The sequence below is a fragment of the Protopterus annectens genome, chromosome 12.part0, assembly GCF_019279795.1.
Source record: "Protopterus annectens isolate FY-2018-M chromosome 12.part0, PAN1.0, whole genome shotgun sequence".
NCBI classification, from domain to species: Eukaryota; Metazoa; Chordata; order Ceratodontiformes; family Protopteridae; genus Protopterus; species Protopterus annectens.
Genome location: NC_056746.1, coordinates 1,238,438,792 through 1,238,457,735, shown reverse-complemented (window position 1 = coordinate 1,238,457,735; position 18,944 = coordinate 1,238,438,792). Strand labels below are relative to the sequence as shown.

At 37.0% G+C, this 18,944-nt stretch overlaps 1 protein-coding gene across 4 annotated transcripts in view; it reads left to right on the top strand.

Moving 5' to 3' along the window:
- The window catches only part of RALY (RALY heterogeneous nuclear ribonucleoprotein), a 2,391,440-nt gene that overhangs the window by 1,231,517 nt on the left and 1,140,979 nt on the right, over nucleotides 1-18,944 (top strand). The window lies entirely within an intron of this gene.

The window sequence follows — 18,944 nt, the reverse complement described above, 5'->3', positions numbered from 1 at the left end:
ACACTGTAAGCACTTTTACACACTTTGAAATACTTTGAATAACTCTACTTATGCCCTGTATAGCCTCATTCAATGCAAAATAGTAGTTTATGCCAAAACACAGTAATTTGCCAAAAACAAGCAGTTGCCTTGCTTTATTTATGCTTAATGTGCCCTTTTTTCCCTTTATTATATTTGTTTTGCCCATTTAAACTCGTTTCATACCCACATACTTTTCTTGCACTCGTTTTACTCTAAATGTGCCTGTTTTACATGAAACATGCTCATTTTGCAATTCCAAGGTAATTCCAAACCTCTTATGTGCTTTTATGAAATTTTAAACATTTTGTTTAATTAATAAACTTTTTGTGCCACTCGTTTGCTTAATAATGCATTCTCTGCCCTTGTAATGCTCCATTTTATCTTTTTAAATAAATAAATCGTTTTCATTACCTTCAGTTTGATTCTGGCCCTTTTTTGTACTCAGATAACTCTGCACTTCATAGCTCTGAAAAGCAGTCTCTAGAATCCCACTTCTAACACCATGTCGCTCATCTGGTCAGGGTAAAATAGACGAATATCTGTGGGTTCTGTTGAAGCAGCTTTATTATGTACAAACACAATAGGATTGAGGCTTAATAACTTTAACTTAGATAAACTTAAACTAGCTATCACACTCATAGATGCTCACCCTCTGGCTGCACTCTCAAAATGGCACTGAAGCTAGCACGTGCTTGCTATTTATATATACTTCTGTCCTTGGAAACACTTCTTAAAGGTACAACACACACTATTCTACACCTCTGTCAACTAATTATATTCCCAGCATAGTAAAATCCTGGAACAAACACATCTTCTATCTTAGACTGGATTCTGGAAAAGCATTTTCAAATTGTCATACATCCTCAAACTATAAGGAGTCTATATTATTAATTGTGATGTAGCCTGCATTGTCTAAAAAAAGCCAGTTTCAGTATCAAATACAGTAAAGCTAAGAAACCTTTAATAACTAAAGAGAGTCAGTATATAAAATGTCCTACAAAATAGTAATTGGATTGTTTACACTAAGCTAAATACATTGGCGAAGCCTTAATCATCTTTAACTCTTTATTATATAGGGTCTACTTCACGGTGTCGAAGGCTGACAATATTGAAGCTGATATTGTCAGCACCAGATTAGCGAAAGCAAAAAAACATCAAACGTTTAAACGGAAATCTCTGTAAGGGGAGATTTCCATTTAGTTCAATGTAGTGCGGTCTCGGAGTTGGTATATTTAAGTAGGGGGGGTTTAGGGCAACTTGCCCCCCTGCTTGCAAAGGTAACTTTTTATTTATTTTTGTTTATAGGCTTTTTTTATCTTTCAATATTTCAGAATTTGATGATATGGTGTCGACCATATCAGATTCGATATTCTGAAACTTCGATAAGATAATATAGATGCATTATTTCATCTTCTAAACAAGTGTGCTCCACTGTGGTCAGAAAAAAATAAAACATAATTCTGTTATTTTGACATGCAAAGCACACCCAATAGCTAAGGAGAGTATGAGATAAAGCCTGAAAGGAAAATAAAAAGCAAATAAAAGGAATTAAGCTAAAGTGATTCCATTTTACGAAGGAGCTGATCCTCACAAGTTTGAGAATTATTAACTCATTCAGACTGGAAGATGTCTAAAATATTAAAATTATTCACATCGATCAATTCATTACATTTTTGTCTGACAATAACTGCATAAAGTATACTCAGCATGAATTTGGAGTTGAACACAATACCCACACAGCACTTCTGTAGTTTCTTCAACAGGTTTCTGCTAGTTGTGACACTGGACAACCAACTATTGTATTTCTTAGTGATTTTTCAGGAGTTGCAACATTGTTACTATCATAGTCCAATGCATTATCTACAAGAAACTAGCTGCAGCAACATTGTCATGTCTTGCTTCAGGTAATATCCTAAAGAAAACAAACAAATAAACAATATGCTGACAAAATATATTATCCACCCCATTTACAATAAACTATTGGAATACTGCAAGGTGCGATCCTTGGACCACTCCTATTCACCATCTTCACTAACAGCATGTTTCTGCATACCAATGTTAAAAACATAGTTCAGTGTGCAGACAATGTCACACTGGTCTATAATTTAAATGTCAATAAGAAACTAGAATTCAAATTGCAATTAACATTTAATAAACTAAATATTTTGGCATACATACCTCCTACTTTGATTTTACTCTTAGGGTCTTGACTGTTAATATTGATATAGTTCCATGCTGGGAATACCTCAGAATCATTACAGACTATAAGCTGCCTTCTGAAAGTAATATTAACACCTTCAAGTAATAGAAATAGTGGCCTCTATCATATTGGCTATCTGCTATCCACAGGGAAAAGATAGACAGATTCCTACTTCCAAAACTACAATATGGAGTAATAGCACTATACAACTCAACATAATATAGACAGGTTACTAGATGCAACATTTAACAAAACTGGTAAATTTGCAGCCAATAGTCCTAAACATTGTCACCACTACAGCATACCAAGCAATCTTAAATGACCAGTGTTTCCAAACATACTCAAATATTTACAAATCCTGTCCTTAAAAACATATTTTTGTGGTATAACCCCACTAGGGAACTAAGGTCATCCAGTTAACACCTGTTATTAATAAATAAAACCAACAGCAACTGTGGCAATAAAAATTCCTGTTCATCACCTGCAGTCAACTTCCTGAATAGTACAACTGGGCCATGCAAGACCCCTTTCCAATACAGACCCAGTGAGAAATGCTCCACATTTGCATACAGCATAATAGAAAACAGTACATGTGTTTATATAGTGAGGTGCTAACTACTAACATAGGAATACATCTTAAAATAAACATTACAGTTGAATATGTTTTAGAAATTACACTATAAATGACACATTTTACAAGATCTCAACAAGCTGATTAGATTTAAATATCAACTATCTTAAAGTATATGACTTTATAATGAGTGCATTAATAATAACAGAAAATGAGGGTATATATTACCATTGTAATAAAGTACAGAGAAATAATGTACTTCCTCAAATGATAGCAAAAAAAGGGACAATGAAAATATGGAATAATCAATGTTTATAATGATATGAAAAAATCAGTTATTGTATGTAGAGGGAGTAAATATAGGATTTGCAACTGGTTACTGCAGTTATTTCCTTGTAAAACAATGCTGCAGTACATATAATCCATGACAAATAGTCATCCATTGCTTAATAAGAGCTGCATGCCAAAGGTACACCTGTAAATAAAATAAAAATAAAATAATAATAAAATAAACATTTTATTTGAGGACGTAATTCTAAAAGGGCTGTTAATGACTTACAAACAGTTTGAATTGCATGCATGCAAATTCTCATGTGCAGGAGTACACAGGTTGCCTTGGGCATCTCAGTACTAAAAGGGAATGTAGGGCAAAACAGTTATATCTACAAGACAGTGCAGGAACACACTTAAAGGAAAGAAGAAAAAAGGCTCCTGCTCTTCACATGATGTAATAAGGTATGGCAGCAGCCCTGATGCTGTTATACAATTTCTTTTTCCTTGGCTGTCTGGAGTGGTTCGTACAACTAATTCCATTCTGCATTGCCATCCATCACTTGCTTTAATGTCAGCTGTCTGAAGACTTTTATATTTCTGCTAGAAGACAGCATGCAATTTCTGAAATATATGAAAGTAAAGACAGATACCAGTGTTCTCACCAAGAAATGTTTGCTGCCCCAAAACTAATTTCACCGCTGATGGCATTGAACTTCCAGCCTTACAGAAATGTGCAGTATGCCAGATTGAAAAGGTTTTTAAATTACCTGTCAGTGCACTACAATATTCCATCGAAGAAGTATTTCTACACTGCTACTGTTCTTCAAATGCACAAGGCAGTTAGCAAAATCCTAAGAGATGGATTGAAAGATGCATTCACTAGGCCTGGGCACCTGACTTCTGACATATAGACAAGCTGTCTCACTAAACATGAGTACTGACAGACAGACAAGCTCTCAGATTGAGTTAGTGAGTCACTGCTGTGTTAATGGGCATCAGTTATTCACTGTTTTAAAATTGATCTCTTCATGTGTTGCTTTTCTCAGGAGCTCACATTTTCTTTCGCCTTCCTATGCATTTAACAGAAAGATGTACAGCTGACTTACATATCAGTGGCTTTTTTTTTGGATCTCGGTGCCTAGCAGTGGTACAGGCATATGGAAACAATTCCAGAGACAGGCCTTTTGCATATATAAATATATACATACATATATATATATATATATATATATATATATATATATATATATATATATGTATATGGGTCTACTTCAGATGATTGAACTTTCAAATGTTCGACTTTCATATGGTCAAAACCATATGATCGAGCGTTTAAAAGTTCGAACACCTGATAAAAAAGGTAAAATAAAAAAATTACCTGAATGTTTTTAGCAGGGGGGGCAAGCCCCCATGCACCCCCCACACCCCCTGCTATTTAAATATGTCAACTTCGAGATCAAACTACAGTGAGGAAAAGGAAAATTTTCTCATTCCACACTGTATGGAGATCTCCGTTCAGAACATTTGAACTTATAAAAGTTCTATCATATGGTCTCAGCCATATGAAAGTCAAACTTTTAAAAGTTCGATCATATGAAGGAGACCCATATATATATATATATATATATATATATATATATATATATATATATATATATATATATATATATTCTACTCAGTGACTGTTTGATGTGCTGTTTTAAAACACATCACATTAGTAAAACCTCAACCTTGGCTAAAGGAGTAGCTACGTGATTTGAACATGGCTGCAACATATAGCTACTAATCACTTCATAACAAAAAAATCTGTAGTCCAAAAGTGTGCTTATCTAGAATATTCTACCTAGCAAGGTAAAACACTGTTTTTACATGTTAATAGACTGTGTGAGTAAAGCAAGCCTTTGAGACAATAAGACCTTGTGAAGAGCATCAAATATACTGACCTGCATATTAGAGTCTTTACAGTTTGCTCTTCTAGGAGTTCTTATCAAAATCCTGCAGGTGAAAAACATTGTAAGGGCTATGCTGTCCAGGAGTAATTTCCAACCAATTAACTCCAGTGGTCAGCATTTATATTTATAGTTTTCAGCAAGCCTGGAGTTATTAAAACCATATTTGGATTTTTCAGGCTTGTGTTACTAGAAGGTGTCTTTCGTCTTAAAAAAACTATTACTCAATGGTAGCAGTTTCAGTGTATGGTGTATTTGGCTGGGTTAAGTGTCATGATGCATAAAGATAAAGTACACAGTAGCCAATATCTGGAAATGAAACATCTGCACATAAACTGTAATGTGAGCAACTGATACATTGAAACATGGGAACTCAAATTTTCAGTTTTGTGAATTTATTAATGTTGTGCTTGTGAAAAATAAATAAACATATAAATATAACATTCATGTCACTGAGATATTTTTTTGCTACTTGAATCCCAAATTATCAGTAAATATTGTTGAAATAACTTCTAAACAAACATTTACAAATTGTCTATTTGTTTAGAGTCAGATGCCATAGTACTCTGGGACATGACACTCAAACGTCTGACATTGGTTTGGTCAAAATAAAAGCAATATATAAGAAGAGAAGTACTAAATGAAGGAGGGAGAAAGATTTTATTTACTAATATTTCTGACAGGTACCTATCTAGTCTGCTCAAGTCCCTTAACAATCTACCCCCCTCCTTTTTCTTCTGTATTTCCCTTGAATTCTTGAACACCATATTACCCGTCTACCACTTATACTGCAGTTCTGTTCCATGGGTCCACATCTCTCTCTTCCTGTTAAGAAGAACTCTTAGAGACCCTGGGAGGAGTTGGTTCCTGCAATATTCTGTGTGTCTTTTCTTTCCTTCACGTTGTTTCCTTATGCTCAGAATGATCTCTTTCACATCTCCTTGACCTGGTTTCGTACACCAGTATCATGTTGTCCCATCTTTTCTGCTCATAGCTGAAAAGATTTAAAACTCCTCTAGGGTATACTCATATTTCTTCTTTGGCCTCCTTTCAGCATCATGATATCTTTTTCCCTATATAGCTTCTAGAACTGCATGCAGTACGCACGATTTAGTCTGACAAATGTAGCCTATTTTTTGCTTCCAGAATTTTTTTCTCTGAGGATAAAACCCAGTATATTGTTTGCAGCTGCTACTGCCCTCTTGGTCTGTTCCCAGTTGTCTGGTTGTCCATTCCTGGTATATTTAACACTCTCTTATCCTTTTCTTGCACTACTGCCATCAAGTCTACCTCTCCCCCCCCCAAGCTGAAGTGTCACGCATGGATTTTCATTGCTTAAAAACAATGCATTTTATTTATTTTGAATTAAACCTCCACTGCCACCTTTCTCCTCTGTTTTTCAACCTCATCTAACTCATGCTAACAAGATGTGTTTGAACCAAGCCAGAAAATGCAACATTGTGTTGTATGGCAAACTTGGGCACTCCTCTTCCTATCACAGAGGCAACCCTCATGTAAAAATTGTCTTGGTCATTAGGGAATTTGACGTCTTCATTGACAATGAACTATACTTTGACAACTATGTGGCCATGGTTGTTAGAAAATCCTTTTATAAAGCCAGATGAATCACCAGAAGCATATCTTCTAGATGCAAGGAAATCATTGTCTCTCTCTGCTCTACCCTTATAAGGCCAGTAATAGAATGTGCCAGTTGAGCGAGAGTAGCTCCAATCCCTTTTTAAGTATAACATGCATAACGGTACAGGCAATTTTAAGTACAGCACTCAGACACACCACCCCCTAGTGTGGCCCCTCTAGTCCTTATGGGAAGGGGACAAAACAGTGTCTGGTAGTAATTTATGTCTTAGCAAATGGGTGCTATCATTGGCTAGGCTACAAATTTTCTCCTGGATCACCAGCTTAGCGTGAACATGTGACTCTGTAAGCCTTTACCGATGCTTTTCTAGTCTCATTGCTCCAGCCCGCACTGCTACACTTGTTTTTATGTCATTAGTAAATGGCATGATTCTGTCTCTGTTCCCTCAGAGTATGGGACCCAGGACAGATCCCGGTAGTTCTCTACTACCCTCTTTTCTAATTCTTGACTTTCTTCTTCTCAGTACAATGCTCTGTATCATTATCATTTGGCCTTACAGCAATCCAGTTTCTCAGACATGATCCTACTGCAACGCAGCAGTTTTCCTATCAGACTAATGCTTGAGACCAAATAAAAGGTCTTGTTGAGTTTTGCTGCCTGTTTATACAATTAGTACTGTAATTACTGACTTTCAATCTTTTGACACTTCTGAACTAGCCAGTCATCTATTGGACCATTGTCGTGTACAGGTCAGCCAATACACCTGCCAGATTTCTGAAGCCTCAAAGGTAGCCCATTTGGTCCTTATGCATTATCATCTCTAAGGATAGCCAGGTCCCCCTGCACCTCCCTCATTTTTATCCTTGTGTTTCTTGACTGTTATCCTCCTTCTTCCCCCCTGTATCCCACCCACCACCTCTGTTTTAGGTTGTGAAGTCCGAAGCAAAGTATTTATTCAATACCTCTGCTTTTTCATATTGTTCTGTCATCTCCTCCTAGCTTTTTTCAGCCTGATAATTTCTTACCTCCTCCTCCTTCCTTTTGATTGTATCACAAATAGTTGTTGCTCCCCTGCTTAATCCATTCTACCAATTCCCTTTCAGCATTAGCCTGCTTTTCTAAAATCTCGGTTGGTACACTTAACATTTCTCTCTGCACTGATATAATTCATTCTTTTTAGTGACGAAAACCAATGACAACATCTGGTTAATTACTGAGAAAGTGCTAATCTTCTATTCCTGACAAGAACACTGGAAAACTAGTTTATGTTCAGATGTAAAAAAATGATCATGAGTATGGGATTTTATCACCTTTTAAGATAACTTCAGAAGATGGATCAATAGCTTTCCTGTGTTTGTCTCTACTTCTGACCCATTCCAGTAAAATAGAAGTAAACATCTACTCACAGATGATGTATCTAGTGGCAAAATTAATTATTTGGGTAATTCTCTTCTTCTCAGTCAACCTGCGAAGCTTCATGTAAGCTCAAATGCCCCCCCCCTACCTTTAGGAGTCTTTATTTAGTTAAGTGATAGAACAAATCAGGGCTGCTTCAATCAGAGGAAAGGCAGAAGTGGGTGCACACTTTCAGATGTTCCACAAGGCTTGGCCTTAGGCCCAGTACCTTCCATAATGTTTACTAACGATCTGTACTTGGATATTAAAGGAATTAACATCATGCTGTTCTCAAATCAACTTGTCTTGCTCTCTAAGAAAACAGAATGTAGCCAGTCACCAAAACCTTTCTGCAACTAGAAACATTAAAACACTAACAATACAAAACTTTCAACAGCTACCTTTAAAACACATCAACACAAGTCCATCCTTAGGGTATTTAGACAAGGCATTTGATCAGTTATGTCTGAATCAACCCACTGGCTGGCCTAAGTGTCCATTAATGGTTTGTTTCCATGGTGAATAAAAACATAAAGATACACTTAAGAATGTTTTTGTCAAAGCTTGCACTTTCTTTTCCTTTAAATATGGTTTTAATGAAAAGTATTATTTAGACTTGATCTACTATTGCTAGTTAAGTGGATTTGACATTTGGAAGTTTGCAGCACTAAATAATTTTCATACTTACCTCTTTGTTCCCTTCTAGGCAGTGTCTATAAAACTTTAATACTACATGACTTTTTATTTAAGAAGTTCAAACTCTCTCTTCTTACACAGCACGTAAAAAACTGTGTTAATGTTACTTCATCTTTTGTTAATACAGATCAGGTGAGCTGTAGTAACCTTACAGAATTCAGCTTTCCCTTGTAATGTCTTCAGATTTGTCTGTGTCATTTTACATTTTATCAGCATCTGCACTGAGGAGAACTGTCACAGCCATGGTGCATATGTTGTTGTCTCCTATAAACATGCTCAGTAGCCACGGTGTATCCATTGTTGTCTCCTGTAAACATGCTCAATAGCCACAGTGCATCCGTTGTTGTCTCCTTTTCTGTAAATATCCTCAGTAGCCACGGTGCATCCGTTATTGTCTCCTGTAAACATGCTCAGTAGCCACAGTGCATCCATTATTGTCTCCTGTAAACATGCTCAGTAGCCACAGTGCATCCATTGTTGTCTCCTATAAACATGCTCAATAGCCATGGTGCATCTGTTGTTGTCTCCTTTTCTGTAAACATGCTCTGTAGCCATGGTGCATCCGTTGTTGTCTCCTTTTCTGTAAACATGCTCAGTAGCCACAGTGCATCCATTATTGTCTCCTGCAAACATGCTCAGTAGCCACGGTGCATGCATTGTTGTTTCCTGTAAACATGCTCTGTAGCCACGGTGCATCCATTGTTGTCTCCTGTAAACATGCTCAGTAGCCATGGTGCATCCATTGTTGTCCCCTTTTCTGTAAACATGCTCAGTAGCCATGGTGCATCCATTATTGTCTCCTGTAAACATGCTCAGTAGCCACGGTGCATGCGTTGTTGTCTCCTATAAACATGCTCTGTGTCAGTAGAAGTTAATGGACTGCAGATGGCTGATTATTTTATTTTGGTGTCTTCCAACACTTCATTGTCTTTGTGCCATTATAAGCTCTGCCAACAAAGTTCTTCCCTATGTTATTTATAGTTTCAAAAAAAATGTCATCTGATGCTAAATGAGAAGTTTGGCTCCCTGGGACTTATTATGTGTCAAATAATTTGAATGCATGCTTCATAACATAAATCACAAGTACCTTTGGTATTTTCTTATATGTTCTACATAGTTCCACATTGGGGTTCGCAAAGAATCCCACTGCAGGCAGAAAGAACTACAGCCAAAGGGGACTGTTTCCAGAATTGCAAAAATATGGTTCAAAGACTTAATAGCCGCAATGAGGAAAGACCTTATTATTGGTAAATTTGTTTCTGAATCGCCACTAATTACCTCAAGTACAAATTAGTACATCCAAAAAAAAAAAACGTTTGAAGGACATCCAAATATCTGTAACTCAATAAAAAACTGTTTGATGTCTGAACGAGTAGTAGTCACACCAAAAGCTCCACACATAAACCAAAATGATTGTATACCTCCACAGGTTAACTAATAAAACTGTGGAGGTATACAATCGTTTTGGTTTTTGTGTGGAGCTTTTGGTGTGACTACTTCTCGTTCGGACATCAAAAAGTTTTTTAACATATTAGTACATTCCAGTGGTAAGCACTTCTTTCAGCCCATTCATTCTCTTGGCATAGATACCCTGCTATTCACTCTGCCACACACACACACGCGCACACACACACACACACACACACACACACACACACACACACACACACACACACACACACACACAACGAGTCATCTCTCTGCATACACTCACACATGTAGCCACATACACACACACATACACACACACACACACACACACACACACACACACACACACACACACACACACACACACACACACACATGCACATACACACACACTCACCACTACCTATCCACTAAACCTCCCAGTATTTACCTCAGACTTGATCTCACCTATTGAAAGTAACAGGTGAAAAAAAACTCATCTCTGTTCACTAACATTGCTAGCTGAGCTAACTTACAAAGATGAGCAATTCTTTGAATCACTCAGCTGTGTAAATGCCTTGCCATATGCAGTTTTGGGGAGAGTACAATGTTAATTAGCATAGGCTGCTCCCCCTGAATGCCACAGATACTCCAAACCATGGTGTTGTACTTCCTGAGGTATAGCACTATGGCTTTCTCTGAAATCTGAATTGGTAACCATAAGGGATAAAATAAGCTTAGACCTCGTAGCAACCTTACTATATTTCATTGTATACCCTTTTTTATACACTATCACAAAGATTCACCTGTTAATTTAAAGTAAGAGTGGTGACTACTTCTGTGCAATTCTGTGTCTCATGGCTCTTTTTTTGCCCTGTAGAATCATTTGTCTAGATTCAGTTCTCTAGCTTTCTGCTGACATTTAATTTTCCTGATCTCCATCTGCTGTTTTTTTCCTCCCCTGAAGTCATAAATCTCTTTTTCAATTCTTCTAAACTGAACTGCCCACTCACTGCCTCATGGATCTGTTGGTGCGCTGACATTGACAAAAATAAATAAATAAATAAATATTTTTATCACAGTATCCCTATCCATCACCCCTTATGTCAGTAAATAGTTCTGGCAGTAACCCAGTTTTTTCCGTGATTATGCTGGTATATGTTGACTCTCTCTCATTTTGAATTTATTCTCTAGTACAATGTAGTTTGGACTTTATGCAGTACAACAGACCAGATTCCTTCACTGTGTTCATTTTCTACATTATTGAATTGGCTTTTTCTTTACTACAAAGTGGAGTATAAGGGCAAAGTGGAAATTTAATGATCATTAGTATAAATGAGAGGTTATTAACAATTAACAATTTTTATCTCTATTAAAAGTACTCTGTTAGCCTACTACCTAGCTATAATTGAGATAAATTATCTAAAAGACTTAAGAAACTCCTAGTTAGAATGCCATACTGCTGTGATAAAAAGCTTTATTATTTATTTATTTTTTTTTAATTATGAAAATTAATATTGGCCACCCAGGATGGTGGACTACATATACACTGGTTTATGAAGTCTATTGAATATGCGGGAGAAACAGACAAATGCACATTCTGTAAAACAGAACTGGAAACAGTCACGCATCTTGTTGCTGGGTGTAATATACTAATGGCAGAGGGCCGCTATATTGAAAGACATAATAATAGGGCAAGACTGTTGCACTGGGGATTGTGCAAACATTACAATACTGAAGTAGATGAGAAGCACTGGAAACATGAGCCACAAAGCATTACAGAGAATGATGAAGTTTATATCACACAGGATTACCGATTACCAAAAGTTCAAAAAATAGATGTGAGCAAACCAGATATAGTAGTCCATGAAAAGAAGACAAAAGTAGCATTAATCATTGAAATTACTACACCCAGTGATTACACTGTCTTGCATACAGAGAGACACAAAGTCATAAAATACAAGGATTTGCAGGCAGAAACAAGGGCAATGTGGAAGAAGGATACACAAACAGTCCCAATAGTAGTAGGAGAAACGGGTCCATGAAAAGAATTTACAGTCATATTTAAATATGTTACCAATATATGTAAATCCATATAATCTGAAGAAGTTAATTTTGGGCACATTGAGGATGCTGCAAGGGGCACTTCTGCTAAGATCAAAGAATGAAATAATTCTAAATTGAAAAGAAACCCAGAAGACATGGAGAAATTATACCATGTGAAAGTATAATGTTATCATTGCCAGACAGAACATACATGTATAACCAATTACAGTTACACACATAGTAGTCATAAAATATCTGAAATTGGCAGTATATACTGTTTGAAGCAGCTTCAGTTGCAGGGTAATACATGTAGAATTATACTGAGAAAGAGGGCTGGAACAGATATGCATCAGATTGTTAACACCTAAAAGGCAATGGAAGTAAAGATCCCAAGTGTTGGAAGCAGCTAAATCCAAGCAAAACCAACCTGGGGAGCTGAGACACCCCAGCCAAGATGAACAAGATAAATGCTAAAGCAAGTAGCTCTTGACAGCAGGTTTTTGATTCAGGATGCAGAGTGAACCTTAGCTTCTATCTGAAAGTTCCAAAATGTTCTTATTAGATTCCCTTCAAAAAATTGAAAATAAGTCACCCTGAATCCGTATTTATTTTTATTTTTATTTTATTTATTTTATTTATTTATTTATTTAACATTTGTTGACCGGGAAAGTCCGACTAGGTTCCACAGATCCTGTTTTCAGCGGAGGCCCGGGGAGAAATGCTCCAGAAAATATTTAAAGGAACTTTATTCGGATTACCGCTTTCGTCTTACAGACTTCAACAAATCATCTGTAAGACAAAAGTGTTAATCCGTATAAAGTTTTTTTTCAATGAATACTGGATCAAGGTGACTTATTATTGAAGATTTGAGGGTTCTAATATGAAAACTTTGGGACTCCAAGATAGAAGAGAAGAAAATAAAAGGAATCTAGATCTTAGTGTTTAGGTGGAACAGTCTAAATCTTTATGAGCTGCTGTCTTTTGCCGTCAAGAATGTATACGTGACTTGTGGGTACTTGTTATATTGAGGGAAGATATCTCAGAAGGCCTTATCTGCATAAGTGTGTGTTAAGTCAACTTTTTCTTATACATCATTTTCACGTACCCAAAATTATTTGCATATAAAACAGAAGAAATGTTTAATTTTACTGCGTTTCAGCTAATACTGGTATGGTAGACTGAGATCTTTAGAATAGCTATACTAGACTGCTTAAAAGTATTTACATATGGCATCTTTATATTCAGTCGAGTAGAAAGGAACTGGAAAAACTAATTGGGTTCAAGAAGTAATTCACAAATTGGGTGCAAACAGAAGGCAGGCTTGCTGATTGCTACTAAGAAATGATGCATTCATGTTCATTGATTTTACAAAGGCAGACAACAGTGAGTTTTATTCAACTACATATACAGTGAATGTCATAAGTTCACAGTAAGCATTTATTATGCATCTTTTACCAGTTAACTTAGAAAGAGGATTACAGCAACAAGTCATTCTTCTCTTTTCCAAACGTGCGAGTTCACTTCAATATTTATATCAATTTACATATGCCACATCACACTGAATCATATTCTCATCACATTTCTCGTGAGATATTGCACAAACTTGAATTTATTCAGAAAAGGCTATATAATTCTTAGAAGAGCAAAAACCCAAAGCAGAGAAATGATTGTCACCTTTCTATAAAACTACTCCAGCCTCCATTGCTGCTTTAATTTTGTAAGCAAATGTTGTGATCAGTGCTGGGTAATCGGTTATCATGGTTTATTTATTACAATACATTTATGTGATATTCATTTTGTAACTTAAATGAATTTCCATACTCCATATGAAATGTGATAATGAACTGTGAAAGGATCAAAATGCTGTACAATATTTATGCAATAATGAAGACATATTTCAAAATGCAACGTCTGACATTGTCAAACATCAGTTTAAAGACTCTTATAAGGTGTCCACTGCTAAGCAAATTAAAATAGCGAACAACATAGATTCCATTAAGCTGTTAGACAATGATTCACATTTAGAAAGCAGATTATATAAAATAAAGCAAAAAAAATTGCAAATAAAATTTGAAAGTAAAGAGCTAATGCAAAACTAAACAATAACATAGATTCATAACTTCATAACAAATAATTTAGTTCCTGATCATTTAAGGCCTCATGACTACAGCTTACTTACTATCCTTCTCTATAATGGACTGTGGGACCAGACCTGGTCAATTAATGGTTTCCAATTCAATTATCTAAATCAAATTTAAAGAGAGTGAGAGATTTACTCTGCTTGATATGAAGCAGGAGCTTATTCCAGAGGTAGGGGATCCTGTGGAAATAGTGTATCTCAACAGCAGGTCTCATTTACAGAGGTAGGGGATCCTGTGGAAGAAGTGTCTATCTCAACAGCAGGTCTCATTTACAGAGGTAGGGGATCCTGTGGAAGAAGTGTCTATCTCAACAGCAGGTCTCATTTACAGAGGTAGGGGATCCTGTGGAAGAAGTGTCTATCTCAACAGCAGGTCTCTTTTACAGAGGTAGGGGATCCTGTGGAAATAGTGTATCTCAACAGCAGGTCTCATTTACAGAGGTAGGGGATCCTGTGGAAGAAGTGTCTATCTCAACAGCAGGTCTCATTTACAGAGGTAGGGGATCCTGTGGAAGAAGTGTCTATCTCAACAGCAGGTCTCATTTACAGAGGTAGGGGATCCTGTGGAAGAAGTGTCTATCTTAACAGCAGGTCTCTTTTACAGAGGTAGGGGATCCTGTGGAAGAAGTGTCTATCTCAACAGCAGGTCTCTTTTACAGAGGTAGGGGATCCTGTGGAAGAAGTGTCTATCTCAACAGCAGGTCTCTTTTACAGAGGTAGGGGATCCTGTGGAAGAAGTGTCTATCTCAACAGCAGGTCTCTTTTACAGAGGTAGGGGATCCTGTGGAAGAAGTGTCTATCTCAACAGCAGGTCTCATTTACAGAGGTAGGGATCCTGTGGAAGAAGTGTCTATCTCAACAGCAGGTCTCTTTTACAGAGGTAGGGGATCCTGTGGAAGAAGTGTCTATCTCAACAGCAGGTCTCTTTTACAGAGGTAGGGGATCCTGTGGAAGAAGTGTCTATCTCAACAGCAGGTCTCATTTACAGAGGTAGGGGATCCTGTGGAAGAAGTGTCTATCTCAACAGCAGGTCTCTTTTACAGAGGTAGGGGATCCTGTGGAAGAAGTGTCTATCTCAACAGCAGGTCTCTTTTACAGAGGTAGGGGATCCTGTGGAAGAAGTGTCTATCTCAACAGCAGGTCTCATTTACAGAGGTAGGGATCCTGTGGAAGAAGTGTCTATCTCAACAGCAGGTCTCTTTTACAGAGGTAGGGGATCCTGTGGAAGAAGTGTCTATCTCAACAGCAGGTCTCTTTTACAGAGGTAGGGATCCTGTGGAAGAAGTGTCTATCTCAACAGCAGGTCTCTTTTACAGAGGTAGGGGATCCTGTGGAAGAAGTGTCTATCTCAACAGCAGGTCTCATTTACAGAGGTAGGGGATCCTGTGAAAGAAGTGTCTATCTCAACAGCAGGTCTCTTTTACAGAGGTAGGGGATCCTGTGGAAGAAGTGTCTATCTCAACAGCAGGTCTCTTTTACAGAGGTAGGGGATCCTGTGGAAGAAGTGTCTATCTCAACAGCAGGTCTCATTTACAGAGGTAGGGGATCCTGTGGAAGAAGTGTCTATCTCAACAGCAGGTCTCTTTTACAGAGGTAGGGGATCCTGTGGAAGAAGTGTCTATCTCAACAGCAGGTCTCTTTTACAGAGGTAGGGGATCCTGTGGAAGAAGTGTCTATCTCAACAGCAGGTCTCTTTTACAGAGGTAGGGGATCCTGTGGAAGAAGTGTCTATCTCAACAGCAGGTCTCATTTACAGAGGTAGGGGATCCTGTGGAAGAAGTGTCTATCTCAACAGCAGGTCTCATTTACAGAGGTAGGGGATCCTGTGGAAGAAGTGTCTATCTCAACAGCAGGTCTCATTTACAGAGGTAGGGGATCCTGTGGAAATAGTGTATCTCAACAGCAGGTCTCTTTTACATTGTATTATAGACTCCAGTCCTTGGAATGGGCATTTATAGTGGTTGTATTTTCATGAATATATAGGTTCATAGGTTCATAGGTTCATAGGTTCATACTAGGCTTTCTGCCCGAGGGCATTTACAAGCCTAGCCCATCATTTTGTGGCTTACGCTGTCTTGCAGGCCAGAGAGAGAGAGACTAGAAACAATACAGAGTGACTGGTTTTAGATGTTCTGTCTAGCTTTTGCGAGAAACACAGTATGTTCTCTAGTCAAACAATGTACTTAGAGAGATACATGACAAAGGGAGCATTATATTTAATGCAGAGTCTATTAAGAGTGTGGCAAAGAGGGAATGTAACTTCCCTGAACCAGAAGGATATTCCTTTAGTGATTACTTGGACTAGGTAAAAGGATTTTTAAACTATAGTTGATATCTGGTAATTGAAGGCAACTTCCTTATCTAGAAACATGCCCAGGTCTCTGATGGTAGTATCAGTTTTTGGCGGTCTCATTTATATAATAGTTACAGGGGTTCATTTAATCCTGAACTAGGTATCATACATTTATGTCACTATCTTGGAAAAGGTAAGTGTCATTAGGGGTGGTTATAACTGCTCTGGGTTTGCAGTCAGCTCTTGACATCAATATTTTTATATATAAAGTTATGTACAAGCTAAAAAAAAGTAGTCTCAGATGAACCCATGAGGAATGCCACTGGTGATGAGTCTTTTTGAGGGAAGCATTATTATCTACCCTAATAGAATGGGTACCGTCTGTTAACCAATTCAGTATGCAATGAGGTATGTATAAATAATAAAACAAATACTTTTTTAGAAGATAGGTCAGTCATAGCAGAACATAATTATATTAATGAACAACTTATATTCTGCAATGTAAAAAAAATAAAAATATTCTGTCAAAGTCAAGTACTTACAAACTCTTTGTTAAGTACGGACAAAAAGGCTGATTTAGTGACACATATGATGGTAGTAAAGAACAAAATACTAACATTTGAAGATGCAGAATTATAATATTAATAGCAGTTATTTTATAAAGGGGAAGCATCTAAAATGATCATTAAATGATATTCACTTCTAATCATTCCTAATGTTTTTAATAAGTAATTCCAACGTCCTAAAAAATTGGGCAAATGCTGATTTTTGATGGTTTGCTTTTTTCTGCTGATTTTCATTAGTTTCAAGATGCTGGGCAAGAGATTTTACTTTTTGTGTAGAATGGAAGTCTATCGTATGGATATCTTAGAAGAGAACCATAAGGGACATCTATTATGCGGGATGTCCTTCATGGAGTTCATCAAACAGGAGACTTGGCCGAAGCACATAATGAGAGGTCTCAAGGCAGTTGAGGTCAAGTGGATGGATTTGATCCATTAGTCAGCAGCGGTTCATTTATCCCTCTCACCTACTGTTTTTGTACCTCATTGACTTTATGATCTGTACCTCTCTTTTTTATAACGTATAAACTATATTTGCTTTTGCCTACCTTTGATCTATTTGATGAAATTATTATTTGCTTTGTATTTTGCCTTTGACTCATATCATGGCTGAAATGGATCATTGGACCAACCACTCAGAATGTTAAAAAACACGCAAAAAAGCAAGGTTCCATTCTTTGTGAGGTTAAGCCAGTGAGGAATTGCAGGAAGTGAGACAGAAACCTGAACACTTAATTGAAGAATGATTGTAAGATATTCATCATGATGAGGATGGATCATTGCAGTCAGCATGAAAACGTGGCAGCCAAGACACATGAGATATTGGGATGTATAGTTATGAAGTCTAGTCAGGGTTAGGAGAAAGGGGGACTTCTTCTTCTTCTTCTACCATGGTAAGGCCATGTTGGGTCTCCTCATCTTCCATTCATTGTAGACATCATTCCCATGCAAGAGGGCTTAAAGTACATTAATCAAAATACCAAAAACAGAAACAGATTGGAAGTGCTAAACATGTTAATGCCTGGAAGAAAGTAACAACACACAAATCATTATGTACAACTTGAGTATTCCAAAGTACTAAATATAAAACTGTGTTTGTGACTATGCATCTGAGATGGGACAGAGGTAACAGAAGGACGTATAAGAAAGACGACAGGCAAAACGTAAACAGCAACAGCTGAATTAAAGAATCACATTTTCACGTACCTGTCACTGAGTACTGAGATAAAAATGCACTTTCTTGTTTACATGCCATGCAATATGTAATGTCTCCGGTTTGAAAAGAGGCTGCATGTATAACAGAAAAGGGAATGAAGCAGATGTGGGGCAATGAAAAGGGGTGAAGAAAGAAGAACGGAGGCTGAGAACAGTCTTCATAACATACTACATGCTTCAGTAAACTTACTAGAGCTAAATCAGAAAAAGCCAATTCAAGTGTTCTTAATAGAGCTAAATCAGAAAAAGCAAATTCAAGTGTTCTTAAAAAGTCAGCTACTAAATATTCAGACTACCAGGATAACTACAGTGTAAATACTCTACTGTTACATAATTCATCATTTTATTATATGCACTGATGTGTGTATTGTAACTTTCATCATTTTATTATATGCACTGATGTGTGTATTTTAACTTTCATCATTTTATTATATGCACCGATGTGTGTATTGTAACTTTGTACTACTTTGTATCATTCACTTGATCTTCTTTTGTTGTTTACAGTTTGGTGCTGTCATTGGCCTGCTGGGCCAGCCAGGTGACATAATTATTAAATATATAAGTAAAATAATTTA